The 20,151-nt window shown below is 41.4% G+C and overlaps 2 long non-coding RNA genes and 1 other non-coding gene across 3 annotated transcripts; 2 read left to right on the top strand and 1 right to left on the bottom strand.

Moving 5' to 3' along the window:
• The first annotated feature begins 2,022 nt into the window (after positions 1-2,022).
• LOC148670754 (uncharacterized) lies at positions 2,023-3,152 on the top strand. Its single transcript, XR_015936645.1, has 3 exons — positions 2,023-2,406; positions 2,536-2,574; positions 3,071-3,152. It is a non-coding gene; the product is annotated as an uncharacterized LOC148670754 (long non-coding RNA).
• A 57-nt stretch (positions 3,153-3,209) lies between these two features.
• LOC148670753 (uncharacterized) lies at positions 3,210-4,574 on the top strand. Its single transcript, XR_015936644.1, has 3 exons — positions 3,210-3,385; positions 4,069-4,371; positions 4,506-4,574. It is a non-coding gene; the product is annotated as an uncharacterized LOC148670753 (long non-coding RNA).
• Positions 4,575-16,681: 12,107 nt separating this feature from the next.
• trnaa-cgc (transfer RNA alanine (anticodon CGC)) lies at positions 16,682-16,753 on the bottom strand. The gene has a single exon. It is a non-coding gene; the product is annotated as a tRNA-Ala (tRNA).
• Positions 16,754-20,151: the final 3,398 nt, after the last annotated feature.

Here is a 20,151-nt window from a genome sequence, read left to right as displayed (position 1 = left end):
ATCTATTTTCATAGGGTAGTAAGTTTAATTTTCACAGACACCAGGTTCAGCGACAGTGAGCAATGAGCTGCACTATGAGAGATTACCTACTCAGACTGACAGCCTGTAGTTCTCTATTGCAGGTTTTGTGAGGCTGGTGAATGGACACAGTCTTTGCTCCGGGAGAGTGGAGGTGAATCTCAAGAACACCTGGACCTCAGTGTGCGACTTTGACTTTAACTGGCAGGATGCAGAGGTTGTCTGTCGGGAGCTGGACTGTGGGGCTCCTTCAGTGATACACAGAGGGACTCATTTCGGACAGGGCCAGGGTCCAGTTGGGTCAGAGCAGTTCCAGTGTAGAGGACAAGAGTCCAAGCTACAGCACTGCCCCACTGCAGCCAGGCCAGAGCAGAGTTGCTCCCAGAGCAGAGCTGTGGGTCTGACTTGTACAGGTAAGATTGTCACACTGTTTTCACTCATGGAAACAATCGTTATAGAGTCGTAAATTATACATATTGTGATTGGGTGATCTCTGTTATAGACTGAGTGATCTCCTGAGGAGAGTGGGTGATCTCCTGAGGAGTGTCGAGTGGGGCAGCATGCAATCGGCAGGTTCTAGGCAGGGTCCCAAGCACACACCCCACACACCAGACTTAATTTAAAACATGATTTGTTAGCTGGAACTTACAGTATATGACCTGGACCTGGCACAGTAGACATAGGAGCTTGTTGTTTTTGAGGATGTCGGTTGGCTGTGTTGGTGTTCCGATCGGCACCCGGTGTGGAACTGCTAGGGGAAGAAAATAACACAGGTGGTTCAGTGTAAGAACTGAGGGGATGGTGCTTTCTGCCTGGGCTGTCTTGTGAAACGTGTATCTACAGCCTGTGCAATGGCGAAAACTGCCCTTCAGCCTTGAGGCTGGGAAAACGAATCAGCCTAGGCTGTGCCAAAGCCTGTTTTAATAGCAGCAGCCTACCCTTCAGCCCACTCAGACTGTGTGGGAAAAAAGTACAGTTAGCAGGTAGTAGGTAGATTTTTCAATTGTAACAAAGCTCCTCACCAATGAAGCTAGGAAAAGTAAGGTAAACAGCCAGTGTGATGGCAAGGACTGTTACAGAAATATCAACGCTATTCTTCAGACTGGAATTGTAGAGATAAAAATATAAGTGAAAACCTTCATCTTGGGGACGGTTTATTAATACTTTATTTCAATATGTGCCAGGCTGAGGCAATTATTGGGGAATTTTTCTGTCTTCTCCAAGTCCTTCCTGGTTTTATGTGGCCTAGAGCAGGGTGCTAATTGTCTCCTATGAGCTGCACATCGTTATCTTACGTATGGGGAAAACTTGGAAAAATGAGTCCCCAGGGAAAGTAGCACCCTTTGAGGAAACAATCCCTTATGGCATCACAATATCTGTCCTTATTCTATGCCTGCTATTGGTTTCTCACTCACTATGTGCTGGATCTTATAGTTTTTTTCACTGTATTGGTACTTTAATTTGTTGTATTTCTTGTGGCCTGCTGTGGTGTCATGCTGGTGAAGTTCTCTCCTATCTGCAGGATACACAGGGTTCAGGCTGGCGAACGGCTCTGACTCCTGCTCTGGCCGAGTGGAGTTACAGTGGCTCTTCAGGGACTGGGGGACAGTGTGTGACCTGTACTGGGATCTGAGAGATGCCAGGGCTCTCTGCCAGCAGCTGGGCTGTGGAGAGGCTGTAGCAGCACTAGGACAGGCCTGGTTTGGACAGGGCAGTGGACCAGTAAGGGCTGATGTGTTTGAGTGCAAGGGCAATGAGAGCCGTCTCTCACACTGCGCTGTCTCTACATGGGGGAGAGCAGGGTGCTCTCATGGACAGGACGCAGGAGTCATCTGCTCTGGTGAGAATCGTGTATTTAAAACACAGTGACACTCCCTCTGCTTACACACAGAAGCACACTGTTTTCATTATTGAATATCTGCTCTGTTACACACTCCCAGTTATGTAAGAGATGCAAAGATGAAAACACATATTCCTTAAAATGTGAGTGTGTTTTAAACATGTCATATCTATCTCAAATATTCCCTAAGGTGTTATTAGGTTGTTATTTATTTTCTGATGGATAGATGCACAAATACACTGAGGACTAAAGCTCAGTTTTATATTTATGTTGATATCAATGCTCTAAAAGATTAAAGAAAGTTCTGTACCTCAGTATCCTGTAATTAACATCTGACCTGCTTAATTAGTTTAATTAATAGAGCCCAATTAAACAGGAGCCTGAAAAGAAAGTGAGTCTCAGAAAGTCAAAGTTTACAGATGTTATGTGCAGTTGAGCCCCACACACAGCTGACATTCCACTGGTGAAACATCACTCCTGTGGACAGAAATGAGCTCCTTTCTTCTCTTTTACAGACTCAAATATGACCAGAGATTCACCTGGAGCAGGTAAAGAGAGAATGAGGACTGTCTTAATCACATCAGTGCTGTTTTATTTGTAGTTTCATTTCTGGTGTTAAATTGCTCCTCTCACACAAGGTTAACAGTCTGATTTCTCTCTCTCTGTTTGTTTCACAGACTTCCTTTCTTCAGCTCTTCCCTCTTCCAAAACACCAGGTATGAATAAGCCCCTGTTCTGTATCTCCAGGACTCTCAGTGTGTGCTGATGTCTCTGTTGCTCAGTGGAATCCCAGATCAGTCAGTGAGGCAACAGCTGTGTGTGTGCAGTTTTTTCTGTGTGTCACAAACACACTCGGGTCTTTGGGATCTACAGGAAACACATCTATCTGAATACTGCAATTTGACACTGGTGGAGCTATTGTCTCTATGCCCAACAGTGGGTCAGAAAAAATAACTTATCTGGTATACTGTTTATGAACAATGTGGAATATGTTAAACTTACTGTATATATTATATATAATATTATATATATATATACTGCTTATGAACAATTTGTTACAGTAAGTGTATATATTAAATTAATCAAAAGTCAAGAAACACTGTACTTGAACTGTATCTGCTGTGCCTAGTGGGCCAACTTGTAACAGGAGGTCATGGTGATCTCTTAGAACTCCTGATCTCTGACCCCTGACCTCCAATTTTCTGGTCCTAGATCAGCTATCCCTTAGGCTGGTTGGGAGAGGAGATGATTGTGCTGGGAGGCTGGAGGTTTATCACAATGGCTCCTGGGGGACAGTCTGCGATGACTCCTGGGAACTGGCAGACTCTCAGGTGGTGTGCAGGCAGCTCCAGTGTGGGACGGCCCTCAGTGCCCCAGTGCCAGCCTCCTTCAGCCAGGGAACTGGACCCATCTGGCTGGACGAGGTGGGCTGTCTGGGGAATGAGTCGTCCCTGGGGGAGTGTCCCTCAGCATGGTGGGGACAGCACGACTGTGGACACAAGGAGGATGTGAGAATCCTGTGTTCAGGTAAGGGGAGATAATTAAAATTACAATGATTCAGATAATTTAATCCCACATTGTGGATATGGCTTGCATCTAGAGTGCCTAGATATGTTTGACTTGTGAGGATGTGAGAATCTTGTGTTCAGTAAGTTAGTTAAGTAAAATAATCCATATTCTTAAATTCCACGTTGTGGATATGGTTTGCATCTGGAGTGCTTAAATACATCTTATTGAGGAAAAGACTGAGCTGGATGCAGAATTAATTTTAAAATAAATATTTATATTTATGATACAGTTGTGAATGCACATATTCACATCCCAGCAAAAATAAATAAAGAGAGAAAGAAACTCAAGATAAATTCTACTTTCATGCCTCAGTCTCTTAGTTGTGCTGCTGCTGAATAGCCAAGCTGATCAGCATTACATTTTGGGTCAGAACCTGCTCATGTAATGGGATTTTAAAGCTCTGTGTGATGCACTGTCCAGGTTCTGAATGAACAGAACCACACAGTCACATTCATGTCAACTGTGTTATTGTACAGCTGTCCTTGTTTCATTACGTGAGTCAGTTATAACTGGATTAGTACGGGAAATGAGACTGGTTGCTGTTCACATTGTTTGCTGGTTGTTTCTTACCAGTTCAGATTGAAACGTTGGGCTGTCTTGTCAGGGTTTGTTTCCTTTGACTTTCCCTGCTGTCTTGACAGATCACACTCTCCTGAGACTGTCTGCAGGCTGTTCAGGACAGGCAGAGGTTTACTACAATGGCACCTGGGGCAGTGTGTGTCAGAACGGCATGACTGACTCCACAGCCGCAGTGATCTGTAAACAGCTGGGCTGTGGAGACAAGGGCACCATCAGTGAGATAAACTCCAGGCTGAGCCCTGATCCCAGATGGCTGGACTTTGTCTCCTGTCGCAAACACGACTCCACCCTGTGGCAGTGTCCCTCCTTCCCCTGGGGTCAGAATGACTGCACAGACCGAGAAGTGGCTAACATCACCTGCTCAGGTACAGAGGGAAGAGTAATGCTCTGTAAATTAGTGTTTTGCCATATTTAGAACAGACAAAAGCTTTAAACTGAATTCTTAGTAATTTATATCCAAACATGTATAAAATTAAATAATTATTATTAATCTTTGAAGGTCCTAGAAAAGAAGCTGACAGAAGCACTCCAGCCCCTCAGGAAGAGCAGCCTCAGCAGCACTGCCCAGGTGAGTTCAGTGTGTAAAACAGTCAGAGACACTGCAGCCCTGAGCTGAGGAACAGTAACCATACAACTCTCTTCTAGAGCCACTCAATACCTCACTAACCTCTACTACAGTCACTGAGCTGAAGACACTCAGTAACCTCTCTGCTCTCGTCTACAGTCACAGATCTAATGACACCAGTAACCTTTCTGTTGTCTTTCAGTCCCACTGGCTCTGCGCCTGGTTGGAGGCACTAACTGCTCTGGCCGGGTGGAGCTGCGGTACGAGGGCTCCTGGGGGACAGTCTGTGACGACTCCTGGGACCTGCAGGATGCCCAGGTGGTCTGCAGACAGCTGGGCTGTGGGGACGCAGTGAGTGCAGCAATAGAGGCCTCATTCGGACCAGGAAACGGCGCCATCTGGCTGGACGAGGTGAACTGCACAGGCAGTGAACTTCACCTGTGGGACTGCTGTCACTCTGGACTGAATCAGAGCGACTGTCGACACAAGGAGGATGCAGGGGTTACCTGTACAGGTGAGGAACTAACTATCTAACTAATCCAACTAAGATCATCAGTCACAAGATTTGGATGTTTTAAAGCCATGTGTGTGTGAACAGCACTAGGCTTTAATTCTGAACAAGACACCATTCATCCAGCAATCCTAGATTTGACCTCAAGGAACAAATGTAAAGATTTTTTTTTATTAAGACCACTCTGGATTCAACTTGCTTTAAAACCAAAGACAAAACAATGACAGTTCTCCTATCTCTTTTACAGGCTTGTCAGAGACAACAGCCAGTCCAGCAACAGCTACAGGTGAACAGAAATCCCCCTTGTCATTGATAACTCCTGTCTTTCTGTCTCTTCAGATTCCCAGTGTAGCGGTAGTGTCTCCTCTCCTCCTTGAGTGTGAAGATCAGTGTCTCTTCAGATTCCCAGTGTAGCTGTAGTGTCTCCTCTCCTCCTTGAGTCTGAAGATCAGTGTCTCTTCAGATTCCCAGTGTTGTTGTAGTGTCTCCTCTCCTCTCTCAGAGTGAAGATCAGTGTTTTCAGATTTCCAGTGTATATCTTGTGCTAGTGTCCTCTCTTTCCACACTGATTTAGTGACAGTCCTGATGGGTTAGATTGGGAATCCTTAACTGTTCTTCATTGATCTTGGGTTCACCCTGAAGCCATGAGAGCCACATATCGGAACAGGAGGAGAACAGGACATGTGTCGAAGTGTATATGAGCCCAAGAGCACCTCTCCTGATCCCTGTTCATCCATTGTCTCGCCCTCTCTCAGGCAGAACCAGGACAACACCCCAGACACAGCCACTGGGAGGCCTGTCTGCCTCGCCCCTGGTCCTCCTGCTGCTGGGGGCTCTGCTCTTCGTGGTGCTGGCCCTGTTAGTGGGGCAGCTGATCCAGAACAGGAATCTGAGGAAAGGTAGGGAGGGAACTCTCCATCCACATAGTGACCTCTAGTGGTCAGTTCTGTCACTCACATGGAACTTATATTTACATAATTACCTTGAGGAAGAATTCAATTCAATTCAATTAAACTTCATTGTCATTAAACTTACACAGGTGCATAGTATAATGAAAAGTGTTTCTCATTAGTCACTCAGGTGCAGTATATAAATAGGACAGAAGATGAGACAATAGACAGTTACACAATAAGACAGTTACACAATAAGACAGTTACACAATAGCAATAATAGTAACATGTAATAACATAACATAAATAACATGTAATCAAGTAATCGAAAACTGTGCCAAATTCCGCAGAGAAAATTTAACAGGACAAAAACAGTGCAAGGTAATTCTTGGAACAGTGCAAAAAAACAGTGGTTAAAAGTAGTGTGGTTAATTAATATTGAATATTATTATGCCTGTTACAATTTTACTGGGCTATCGAGGGGACAGTACAATTTTGGCTTACGTGTGTGTGGTGGTGTAGGAGTACAGTGGTTGTGGGACACAATTGTGAAGTGGAACGAAATCTATTGGATTTTTGAAACTTTTTTAACTAATAAAAAAATGAAAAGTGGGGCGTGCAAAATTATTCGGCCCCCTTGCGTTAATACTTTGTAGAGCCACCTTTTGCTGCGATTACAGCTGCAAGTCGCTTGGGGTATGTCTCTATCAGTTTTGCACATCGAGAGACTGAAATTCTTGCCCATTCTTCCTTGCAAAACAGCTCGAGCTCAGTGAGGTTGGATGGAGAGCGTTTGTGAACAGCAGTTTTCAGCTCTTTCCACAGATTCTCGATTGGATTCAGGTCTGGACTTTGACTTGGCCATTCAAACACCTGGATACGTTTATTTGTGAACCATTCCTTTGTAGATTTTGCTGTATGTTTGGGATCATTGTCTTGTTGGAAGATAAATCTCCATCCCAGTTTCAGGTCTTTTGCAGACTCCAACAGGTTTTCATCCAGAATGGTCCTGTATTTGGCTGCATCCATCTTCCCCTCAATTTTAACCATCTTCCCTGTCCCTGCTGAAGAAAAGCAGGCCCAAACCATGATGCTGCCACCACCATGTTTGACAGTGGGGATGGTGTGTTGAGGGTGATGAGCTGTGTTGCTTTTACGCCAAACATATCGTTTTGCATTGTGGCCAAAAAGTTCGATTTTGGTTTCATCTGACCAGAGCACCTTCTTCCACATGTTTGGGGTGTCTCCCAGGTGGCTTGTGGCAAACTTTAGACGAGACTTTTTATGGATATCTTTGAGAAATGGCTTTCTTCTTGCCACTCTTCCATAAAGGCCAGATTTGTGCAGTGTAAGACTGATTGTTGTCCTATGGACAGACTCTCCCACCTCAGCTGTAGTTCTCTGCAGTTCATCCAGAGTGATCATGGGCCTCTTGGCTGCATCTCTGATCAGTCTTCTCCTTGTCTGAGCTGAAAGTTTAGAGAGACGGCCAGGTCTTGGTAGATTTGCAGTGGTCTGATACTCCTTCCATCTCAAGATGATCGCTTGCACAGTGCTCCTTGGGATGTTTGAAGCTTGGGAAATCTTTTTGTATCCAAATCCGGCTTTAAACTTCTCCACAACAGTATTACGGACCTGCCTGGTGTGTTCCTTGGTCTTCATGATGCTCTCTGCGCTTTCAACAGAACCTTGAGACTATCACAGAGCAGGTGCATTTATACAGAGACTTGATTACACACAGGTGGATTCTATTTATCACCATCAGTCATTTAGGACAACATTGGATCATTCAGAGATCCTCGCTGAACTTCTGGAGTGAGTTTGCTGCACTGAAAGTAAAGGGGCCGAATAATTTTGCACGCCCCACTTTTCATTTTTTTATTAGTTAAAAAAGTTTCAAAAATCCAATAGATTTCGTTCCACTTCACAATTGTGTCCCACTTGTTGGTGATTCTTCACATAAAATAAAAAAATTATATCTTTATGTTTGAAGCCTGAAATGTGGCAAAAGGTTGAAAAGTTCAAGGGGGCCGAATACTTTCGCAAGGCACTGTAGGTTGTTGGTTCGGCACCAGTCTGCGAGTTGTTTTATCTCCTCTCTGTAGGCAGCCTCATCGTTGTCAGTGATCAGGCCCACGACTGTGGTATTGTCAGCATACTTGGTGATGGTGTTTGTGCTGAACTTAGCAGTACAGTCGTGGGTGAACAGGGAGTAGAGCAGTGGGCTGAGCACACAGCCTTGAAGGGCACCGGCTGTGCCCTGGTAGAGACCTGGTAGAGAAAACCATTTAAAGTTTAAAAAAGATTATCAACAATTACAGATGGAGATATCAGGAAATTTGCAAATCCAGAAGCATAACATTTATGTGCTGTAATGTCCAAAGAAGGTTTAGTAGTCAATGTTTGATCTTGTACTCCTCTCCCTGCATGTTAACCCTGAGTGTCTATTTTCTCACACAGCCCTATCTAAGGGAGCACTCGCACCCTATCATGATGCCGTTTACAAGGAAATAGAGTACAAACTGGCCAGAGAGGGAACCTACAGCGCCCCCAGGAGAGGTGAGTGGAGAGAGTCTTCAGGAGTGATTAGTCTCCATCTTCTGAGGAAGATCTGAGGACTTAACACTTGTAGAAAATCTCACCATACTGGTTTTAAATGTGTAGAGTTTTCTTTCTCAACTGCTGTCAAAGTAAGTGAAGAAAAGCATCATAAACTCTGTGTTTCTGTTGACAACCTGGCTTCTCTACCACTAAGAGACAGTGGTGACTGACTGTAGGATTGTTTTTTCTCAACTGGTGTCAAAGTAACTGACACCACAGTTCACAGTTCCTGATCTGCCTTATACACACAAACTCTGAGATACTGTTCACACCCTGCCTTCTTCCACAGCCAGTGGAAGACAATGAGTCTGCTGTCTGACTGCAGGTAGTATTGATCTGTCCTCCTGTTCACAGGGAGATTCCTCTCTGACGAGCTGCCCTCTGGATACGATGATGTGGAGGACAGTGAGGGAGACCCAGTACCAGGTGAGGGGAGATGGAGTCAAGGGGCTCAGTGTGGGAGTGAGGAGGTCTTCAGTCCAGTACTCACTCTCACCTCAAACCAGGCTGACGTTTAGAGAACTTATGTAGAAAATCCTGAATTATATAAATATAACCACACGTGTTTCTTCAGTGTTGCCTCACACTAGCCTTATCTCAGTGTAGTGGTTTGATGGGTTTACTGAGACAATTATTAATTGTAGCAGTAATCACGAGGTTGTTCGTTGGGGCTTTTAGAAAATCAGAACAACTAACAAAGCACACACACGGGTTCAATACACGGGATACACTTCTTAATATAAACTGTGCACCAAACATATACTAGTCTGCCTGGATACGAGCGGCAGACCTTACTGTGAGGGTTATCAATATACAAGGTATATAATCTCGAAGAGATGCAAACACAAAGAGATACACAACAGAGAATATATGTCAATATATATCGTTCGGTTACCAAATCGCTAATCAGTGTTATTAACCACTGTTACTTTAAACTCGGAAGTAAATACATTACTCATGAATTAAATTGATAACAACTTGTGTTGAGGTACAATTGAATTCTCGAGATGCAATGTAGAACATGGGGTTTACTTATCCACTGTGTATGGATTTGGAATCTCCCGGCACGAACACCAAACCAGCTGACAGGCTCTGTTGCAGCCTCTGTTCCAGCGGTTGTCCAATGGGCGTTGTGTCGGCGTCCTCTGGCTACCGGCCAACCAGTCAAGGTGCAGCTCGGAGTAGGACGGGCGGAGGAATCTGACTGCGGTGCGCAGGGCAGTCGTTGCTCTGAGGGGATCTTCCAGCAGTCCGGCTGGCCAGTAGAAAGTCTCTATGCACAGAGTGTGACTGCGAGTCCTCACAAGTCACTCTTTTGCCTGGGAAGAAGCTGGTTCGTTCCCGGTCCAGCGCTGCTTCTGAATAAGCTATTCAGGTTGTCGACGAGGGTCCAACTGTAGGCTGCCGTTGATCAAGCGCAGCATTCACGTTGGTAGAATTCTGAGTACGTACGGGATCCTCGGCCTCGCGCTTAGAACAAAATCCAAGTCCTTTTGCAGACAACAACAGTTGTCACGTGATTGTCTCTGAGGATGCGCGAAAATGGCCAAGGAGAGCTCCGATCTGAGCTTGCGCTCCCTTTTTGATCAAGACCCAGATGTGTGCTGATTGGTTGAGAGTTTGGCGGGCATTGGAGACCCACGTGGTATTACCACACCCTGCCAGTCCCTGATTGGTTGGTCAAGGTGAGATATAAGTCACTTACTCTTGACACTTAGGAATGCAGTCCAGATGTCCATTCGGCACTCCCTAGACTGATAGGCGCCAATGGTTGACCATTGATCATGATAGCCAGGCTTAGCTAATTGCATCCCCGTCTGGGAGCTTGTTTCTTATCAAAAGAAAACATCTTAAATCAGCCTGCATGAATTCTTTCTCTGTGGCTGCACCACAGAGATGGAGGGTGAGATGGGGCCTACTTTAGGAGCATACCAACGCTTAATTCTGTCTTATTAACAAGCATTGCCGCTACATCAGCAAATCATAGATGCCGAGCAAAACTAAACCTGGTCAATACTGGGGTGCTCTCATTGGTTTTGATAGAAAAGGAGACTGCGGAACAGCATGCTGTAAAAACGGCCTTTCAGATCAGATTAATCAGCGACCCTAGAGTTTTGGCTTAACTATACACCACAAAACATTTAAAATCACACTTTCCAATTACTTTGCAGCACTATGGTCAAAGTAAGTCTGAGTCCTGAAATGTAAATTCTCTGTCTCTCTGTGTGGTTCAGGAGACTCGATAACCTCTCTGAAAGAAGAGATCCCAGAGTACTATGATGATGCTGTAACTGTACCTCAGAGTCCAGATGCCTTGTCAGGTGGGTTATTTCAGTCCAATCACATGGGGAAACTCTGCACCAATACACACAACATAAACATACAGCACCCAATTACAAATTTGCTAACAAGGTGTTTTAGACACCTACATCCTAAACACCCAGAAAATCCTCAAACTGCTACCAAGTATTCAGCTTTTACAGAACACCTACATAAAAGAAAGAGATAAACCAAACCTTCTAAACCAAAGACATTACAACCTACAGTTAAATCTCTCTCTTTGTGAACCCAATTGCTACAAAATAAATGGGAACCTATCTCCCTGTTCTAGAGATGCTCCCACTAGCCAGGAGAGGCACTTTTTAACTAAGGGATTATATAAAAAAGAAATAAAAGTTTCTAAAAACAACAGAAAGGCAAGCTCTCTTTATGAGGTTCAAAGACTAAACTCCAGTCTGGACTCCCACAGAGTCTGAATCTCTCTACTCTTTCTTGGATCTCAGCCTCTGAATACGGAGTTTGTACTATTCTGTACCAGTTACATGAATCTGACTCTCTCTCTGTGATCTCAGCCCTGCACACTCAATCTGGGTCACTGCTGACAGTGTCCGGCTCCTCTTCAGTATCTCATAGGGTTCACATCACCACCCTCTCTGTCCAAATACAGCTAAACTTTCTCTGCCCTGTTTTCCTTCAACATCTTATTTGAAAATCTAGGAATTGTTTTACATTTATTACAGTTGTGAATAGGACTGGAAATCAGGTTCCCCCTGATCTCCTGTACTTTTAGCCTGGAGTTTAAGATCCTGTGTGATGTTCAGTTAATCAGTGTGTTCTGATGAGCTCCAGCAGTCCTGTGCTCTAGATAACTCAGTATGCTGATGTGTGACAGTGAAGCTGTGCTCTGTGTGCTTTAGGAAAGCTGGTGTCCTCTGTGAAAGAAGAGGCCCGTGAGTACTATGATGATGCCATCACTGTGCCCCAGAGTCCAGACACTGTGTCAGGTGAGTTATTATAAATAAGACTAAGGAGTACCCCCTGTACCAGCCCACAGTAGCCTTTGTCATTAGAAATTAGTCTCAACCTAATTTCATATCTTCAAATAAACACTACCTAGAAGAGAAGAGGTCTCTGACAGGCCAGTCTGTGTCAGAATGACAGAGCCATTACTGACCTGCTCTTCTGTTCACAGGGAGACTCCTCTCTGATGAGACACCCTCTGGGTACAGTGATGTGTTCAGCAGTGAGGAAGACCCCACTTCAGGTAAAAGTACAGCCAGGGGGCTCAGTGTGGGTTAGGTATTTCAGGGATGGGAAAGATAATCCATCTCTGTTGCACTGTCATCCAAGACAGGGGGGAATCAGGCATTTTGCAGTAGCAGTAGCTTCACTCTATCATGTCCTACAAGGATCAATAACAGCCAATAAAGACTGAGTGACCTGAATTGTACAAAGTTAGATCACAAAGATCACAGTGTCACTGAAACCCACCTACTGACACACCTAGCCAATCAGATTTAAATTAATTTAAATTGATCAGCAGCTTTAGATTCCCCAAGACCAGGAATTCTGTTCTCTGACTGCAGAGAGAATTACATTGATACTTCATAAGTATAAGTTAATTCTACACTGAATCATCAATTCTTCCAAAAAGATACAATTTAATTAAAAAAACCTATGAAACGTTTTTGAGTACAATATTGTAACATCTATTCTGTATACTATAACTGTTAGCCCACTAATAGCCATTGATATCAAAGCAGAGTACTTCTCAGATACAGTTTGTTCTATTATGCTTATTGTTTGTTATGCAAATTATGATTATATCAATAAATTGTATATTGTCTGGTTAGAATACATGTGTGAGACTATAGATTATTATGTTTGATTAGTTCCTAAAAGTCTACAAGTACTCTCAAAATATACTGCTATAATTTCTGATTGTTACAGAAAATTAAAATCCCCATTCACTACACTATTGTGACTATGTAAGTGTTTTAAAAAATCTAGGTACACCTGGGTAATGTCATCAATTCCAATTCCAATTACAGTACATGGCTAGTGGCTGCAAAGCAAGGAGATGTTTGCTGAGATGCTGAGGTGTGAGATTCAGAGATCAAAGCAACCATAAAGTTCTGGGTAAATGATTGTCAATCAACTGTCAATGATAGAAGGCGAGAGCTACTTCTTGCTTCTACTACTTGTCCAGATCAACTGGAAAGACCGGACTGGAGTTTAGTCTTTGAACCTCATAAAGAGAGCTTGCCTTTCTGTTGTTTTTAGAAACTTTTATTTCTTTTTTATATAATCCCTTAGTTAAAAAGTGCCTCTCCTGGCTAGTGGGAGCATCTTTAGAACAGGGAGATAGGTTCCCATTCATTTTGTAGCAATTGGGTTCACAAAGAAAGAGATTTAACTGTAGGTTGTAATGTCTTTGGTTTAGAAGGTTTGGTTTATCTCTTTCTTTTATGTAGGTGTTCTGTAAAAGCTGAATACTTGGTAGCAGTTTGAGGATTTTCTGGGTGTTTAGGATGTAGGTGTCTAAAACATCTTGTTAGCAAATTTGTAATTGCGTGTTGTATGTTTATGTTGTGTGTAGTGTTGTTAATAAATATTTAACTAATTGTCTGAACTATTACTTTTTTCAATAAAGCTGTTCCAAAGAACAAATCTCGTATGTGCCTTTAACTATACCAAATGCTTGGGTATATTCTTGGCAAAATCTTTAAAAGTTGGGGGTTATGATTAATTTATTTTTTAATTTATCTACTCAGTCATTTTTGATATTCACAATTTCCATAATCCTAATATGTAACAATATTATTTCAATAACTGGCTCATTTGACAAATCATGAGTCTGTCTCTCTGTCAGGTGTCCTCCAGCCTGGCCCTGGAGTGGACAGGGTCCTGCCCACACTGCCCTCTGAAGAAGGAGCCCCTGCCCCTGACAGGACTGACTACGATGATGTTGGGGATGACTCTCAAGGAGAGGATGGGTGCTGTGAGACTGACAGAGCTCTCTGGGAGAACCTCCTCCAGCAGGTCTAGACACAGAAGAGCTTCACCAACAGAGTCACACAGTCTTACAACAGTTCTGAGAACTGAGACTGTCTGTGACCTGAGTCCACTTCACTCCACTGCTTCTACACTGACACTGTCTGTCACCTGAGAGCTCTGACCAGTGAGTTACTGTCCTCATTGACTTTGTCTACAGGACCTGCAGTTTGTGTTTTAAAACAGGGAGACCTTAAAGTTCCCTATTCCATTCAGTCTTTTTTCTTGTACAATATGATATGTTTCTGAAATAAAACTATTAATTGATATAGAATTCTGAATGTAACATTTCTGATGTGCAGAAATGTATAGACATTTTCTTAACGTTTCCTTTTTAAAAATAAACTTTTTAAAACCATTTTGTCATTCATTTGTAATTTCTTAATTTTGTACAATTAAAGACTTTTAATTAAATATATAAGGAACCTTTGGCCACTCACAATGATAAAATCAACCCCAGAAGGAGAGAATGCCTAAATGTTTGTGATCAATTCATAAGTATGATTTAATCCACACAAGGAACAAAAGGCACTGTCGACAGAGCCAGATACAACACAAGCAAAGAGACAACCTGGCTGTTATTTACATTCCCTTCAAATCAAAAGGTTAAGATAGATAGATACTTTATTGATCCCATGAGAAGAAATTGCATCTATCTATCTAAGACTCCTTGTCCTGCCTTCAGGAGCTGCTCAATTTAAAACGCAGCATCCCACAGCACTAGAGACACCCCAATATTCACTTTATACTGCACCTCAAACCATAGGTATTTTATGGCACCCAGATTGACCAGTACAGAGCACTAGATACAGTAAAACATCTTCATATTTGAAAGAAATGTGAGTGTTTTGCACATTTCAAGCTACAACAAGTAAACATTTGAGTACCTAAGTCAATATCACCTGGAATGATAAATAATGACCAACATCGGCAACTTCCAAGAAAATCATTTTCACTCATTGAATTTGATCTTCATACTCACCTTGCATTCTCAGCTATAAAACTTCAAAATCATTGCAGATTTGGTGGAAAACTTCACAAATCTGTACAATTGTATTTTAATATCTTGGTATGTACTTTCATTTTAACCATAAATGCTGTTCAGTATATTGTACTTTTGTTGTACTTTTTAAAACATTTTACCTGAGGACCCAAGGGGACTGTTATATCTTGTGATACATGCAAGACATCAGTAAAAGAAGGTGAAATTTTAATAAAATTGGTGATTAAAAGAAAACCACAACTTGTATGATATTATCCCTCGATATCGAAGACCAATTGAAGGATTTGAAGAAACTATCAAAGAAACAGCAGCAATAGCAGATGATTTGGGTTTTGAACCAATGATTACATCTCAATAATCAATTCGTCCTCAAAAAATGAAGAGACAGGCATGTTTTGAGCCTCATAATGATCCTCTTCTGGATCCACAAGAAACGTGTTTTGGATGTACTTATAACTTCCATCGAAGAGAGATCTCATCAGTTGCATACAATTGAAACTTGACTTTTTGGATGGTATTGAAAATATTTTTAAAAAATAAAATAAACAATTTTCCAACGAAGATCTTGTATTGCCAGGATCTATTCTTAGCGTTTGGTAGTGATAACACTCCTGATATTGATGGAGTAGAAACGTACGATGCGTTGACAGGATTTCTGAAGCGAGAAGTCCTAGAATGCCGCCTATAAATGAGCTAGGATTCATACCAAGAAATACTTTTTGTTTTCCACCCAGAAGGCTGCTATTGCATTACCAGTTTTGGTAGCTTCTGGGCGCGATTTTCCAAAACCGAAACTAATAACAAAGTTATTTAAGATGCACAAGTTATTTGGACATTTACCATGTCCAAAAATTGTAAATCGAGACTAGTATTACTACAGAAGAAAATATTTAACTGAAATATTAATAAGACGATGTAAGTATAAAAAGTAGAACAATTCAATTGATATAACTTATTTTTTATTCTTATTAGAAATGGGCTCACACACAGGAAGACACTAACGTTTATCTTCGTTAGAGTGTGTGAATAATAGTTTAACCCAAAATGTTTGTAATTGTGATTTTGTTAAAATGTAATAAATCGCCTATCAGCAGTAAGAAATTATTAAGAAAGTAAGAAATTGTTTTATTTCACAAACTGTAAGAGAGTTTACAGTTCGTATCCTTCGCTTTGTCTTAACTTAAGCGTTCAGGATCCAAGCCAGTGTGCGGACGGTTGTGTTTCTTGAATCTCTTGTAATCATCAAAAGTCGTTGTTTAGTCCTTCAGTTTTTTCTCGAGTTGTCCAATGGATATTTTATACAATCCATACTTTTCATGCTCTTTTGAATTTTCCTTCACATATGGAAAAAGTTCAAAGTGTCCTTATGGCTGTGCTCCACATCTACACGAGAGCACCTGTAACAGTACAGGACACGCAGTGAGGAATTCGCGCAGCTTTCAGCTCAGTGCGGGGTCCAGAGGGAGTACTCGCTCGCTGAACGATCTCTCAAGAAATCCCGGGTGAGATTCAACAGGTGGCTTCTTCAACAGCCACTACAAGTGTGGAGACGTTCTCTGGATTTCCTGAATATGACGTTAAATTAGTTCAAATCATTTGTTGTAGTTAACAGAACTAAATGCTTTGAAGGTACATTTAAAACAGCAGAGCAACACTGTAGCACTTCGTGTGTGACTGAACTTAATTGTGTAAACCTGGCTCTCTATGAACACCGACAAAGAGTTCTCACTCAACAGAAGATTGCGATGTAAGCACAATAATATAAAGCACTTGGAGATGCCAGGGATTTAACCCGGGACCTCATACATGCGAAGCATGCGCTCTACCACTGAGCTACATCCCCAGTAGTGTGTGCTAATGGAGAATGCCTGCAATTTCCCACTTTCGTGTTTCCTCTACTACAGAGTAAATTCATGGGAATGAAGAAATAAGGAAGGAAAAATAATCGCATTGAAGCTTCCAGAGACTGGGCAAAAACAAATCGGTTATTTTTATATCCAGTCACACGGGCGACGGTGCTTAATTCCTCGACGGGGGAGTGCTTTTTTATCTCCTTACTCTACTGTCTTTTAATTCTGTTTTCTTTGAAAGCTTTTTGCATATTTTAAGTGCTCTCGGTTAAACTACGCATAGAACAACAGCAGTACTGATGATTTTCATGGACCGATGCACACTTCTTCTGTACAACTCCTGTGATAAAGCCCTGTCTGTAAATATTGTAGAAGAACGAAAAAGGGCGAAACAACGCTCCAACCACAGGAATGGTAACTGGAAGGATCGTGTTCTTATTTAATATGTCATTTTGAGATACCTTGTCAACGCAGACAGGCGTTAGAGCTGAACAAATAATTTATAGTGGTGGTTGTAAACATGGAACATGTTATTTCTATACCAGGAAGAAAGGAGCAGACTCTTAAACTCTTTAACTCTTAAGTTAAAAGAGACAAAAACGACACCTAGTCACAGCTAACATTAATTAAAATGACATCACAACAAAAGAGCGAAGCCTTGAGTGAATCAAATTCGTTTTCATTGAATGTCTGTGTCTTCATCACTTTTGGGTAAAGTAAGCTTGAAGTTCAAAAACGATTTTGGCACGCCTGTAGAGTTTTTATGAAACAATTGCTTTGTATATACAATTGCTCTGTGTATAAAGTACATTGTGAATGTTCTCACAGCCTACAGTTTGTCTTTTTATTCCACGCACGAATATTCTTGTGTCCATATCACATATCATATAACACAGAACGCCTTCAAACCAAATGCATTTTAAAGACCACGACTTTGAAAATTTTCACAACCCCTCCATAAACATATCAGTGAGCTAATTATTCTTTTCTGACAGTCGGGGTTTTGATTGATGCGCAATTACGCACTATCTGGAACACTGGGGGACCGCTGTATACATACATTCACAACGCAGAAATACTGCTCAATAGAGTTTCATGCGAAAAACCCATATATGACCATAGGAAGCAGAACAGCAGTTTCCAATTACCCAGACTGTCAGCACGGGAATAAAGCTTTGTTTTATTTCTGAAACCCTTTCTTTATTTCCTTTTTTCATTCTGCAGGAAAATTCCTATTCTTTACTCAACAGCTTTTTAAAAACAGCACCCATGATGTTCAAATCATGATGTCCATGATTGTTTACACAGAAGACTGGCAGAGCTTTGGGTTGTGAATCTCTTTTTCTTATGGTTTTATTGAATGTGGCACTGTGCACTAGGATAGGGGGATGCTGTTCACAAGCCAATAGCATTTAAACCACAGCATCCACAATGCTGCAAGTGTTTTACACACTAAGCAGGTCCTCTGACCTTTCCCAGCCTTGCTTTGGGTTGTGAAACCTCTTTCAGTTTTTGTTATGATTTTTTCAATACGGCACCTATTAGACACGCAATACACTGGGATAGGGAGGTCCTCTTCATGACTCAATAGCATTTGAAGCACAACATTCACAATGCTACAACCAAGTGTTTTACACAGCAGACAGCCCCCCTCACCTCATACAACCTTGCTTTGGGTTGTGAAAGTGTTCTTTATTTTTTTATGATTTTTTGAATATAACACTACAGGTAATATACTGGAATAGGGGGGTCTTCTTAATACATGGGGTACATGGGGATAGCGCCTTAAAAGGTGGCTTCTCAAAGCTCTTTACAGAATGACAACAACAATAAATAAAAATACACAAGATAAAACACAATTACAATATATAGAGGAGACCGTGGATGGTGGTACTAAGAAAAGCAGAGGGGTGAAGAATGGAACCAGTTCAGTAAAGGCTTTTCTAAAGAAGAGGGTTTTGAGTCTGGATTTGAAGTAGTTTAGAGAAGGTGACTCTGTGATATCCTTGGGGAGAGAGTTCCAGGGCTTGGGGGCATAACAGGAGAAGGCCCTGTCACCCACACAATGTAGATGGGCTTGGGGAACAGTTAGGAGAGCAGAATTAGAAGAGAGAAGGTTGCAAGGTGGGGAGTAGGGCGATAATAGTTCAGACAGGTACTGAGGTGCCAAGCCATGCAGAGCCTTATAGGTGAAATTATTTTTTGTTCATATAGTCATTAAGATCCAAAAGACTTGGGCAGAGATTCAACGAGCCCAGGCATAGAGACTGAGTGTCGAGCGAGCAGGAGCGGTGAGGAAGGAGACTGCGAGAACATAGATATAGATACTTTACACAAAGTACAGACAGTACATCAAGACAATATACTGTACAAACAGTAGACAACGTACAAGTAAACAATGCAGACATGTAAACAGTGACTGCAGACGTGTGGAATAAATAAGAAATTAAGGTAGATGTTTCTATTAAATTAACGGTATTCGAAATGTTGTAAAAAGAAAACCAATTTGTTTTGTAAAAAAAAATGAGAGATGATTTTTATTTTATACAGGAAAGGTGTGCGTGTCAAGTTGATCTTTTCGGAGTGCACCATTTGAAAATATAAATTGGAAGTTAGTTTGGATAACTCCTGATGGATATTGTATTACAAATAAAGCTAAAAAGATATAATTTAAAATTGTTCATAGGTTTTATCCAGTTAAATAAGTACTGTCTAAATTTAAGCATGAGCAGGATGATTTGTGCGTTTTTTGTCAGGTTGAAAGGGAATCTTTGGTACATTTACTTGTAAGGTGTGTGTTTGTGAAGTTGGACGGACTTGCAGTTTTTTTGTAGGCATTTAAAGGTGTTTTTTTTAGGTTTAAGGACTTTGATATTGTACTGTGTAAGAGAACTTTTTTAAAAAAGAATTTATTTATAGCAAATGTATTAGTCATTCTGAGTAAATTTCACATTCATAAATCAAAATGGTCCAATAATACTCCCCTTTTTAGTACTTTTCAGATGGAGTTGAAATATTATTTAAATTCTATAAAAATGAAAAAAATGCTTAAGCAAGGAAAACATTTGATACATGTAAAAAAATATAATTTACTTCGTTACCTCTGCCAGTTAATTTTTTTTCTGTTCGTGTTTTTTTTCTCTTGTATCTGTTTCTGCTCCTCTAGTTGTATTTGTAAATTATTTACACATTTAATAAAAATAAAAAAATGTCGACCGTATACGTTAATATAACGCAAACATCTATTCTGGACTATTTTTTTTTCAGATTTTTATTATTCGAATAATATTTTTGTGGTTTATAGCAACGGTCACTAAGGAAGTTCATCTGATAACCCGGAAATCCTCTCTTTGACCACATTTCGCTTTCTGTGTTCAAGCCCATGTGTTTG

Source organism: Lepisosteus platostomus, chromosome 5 (assembly GCF_059453375.1).
Source record: "Lepisosteus platostomus isolate fLepPlt1 chromosome 5, fLepPlt1.hap1, whole genome shotgun sequence".
Classification (NCBI taxonomy): Eukaryota; Metazoa; Chordata; class Actinopteri; order Semionotiformes; family Lepisosteidae; genus Lepisosteus; species Lepisosteus platostomus.
This window is presented reverse-complemented; position numbering and strand designations above follow the sequence as displayed.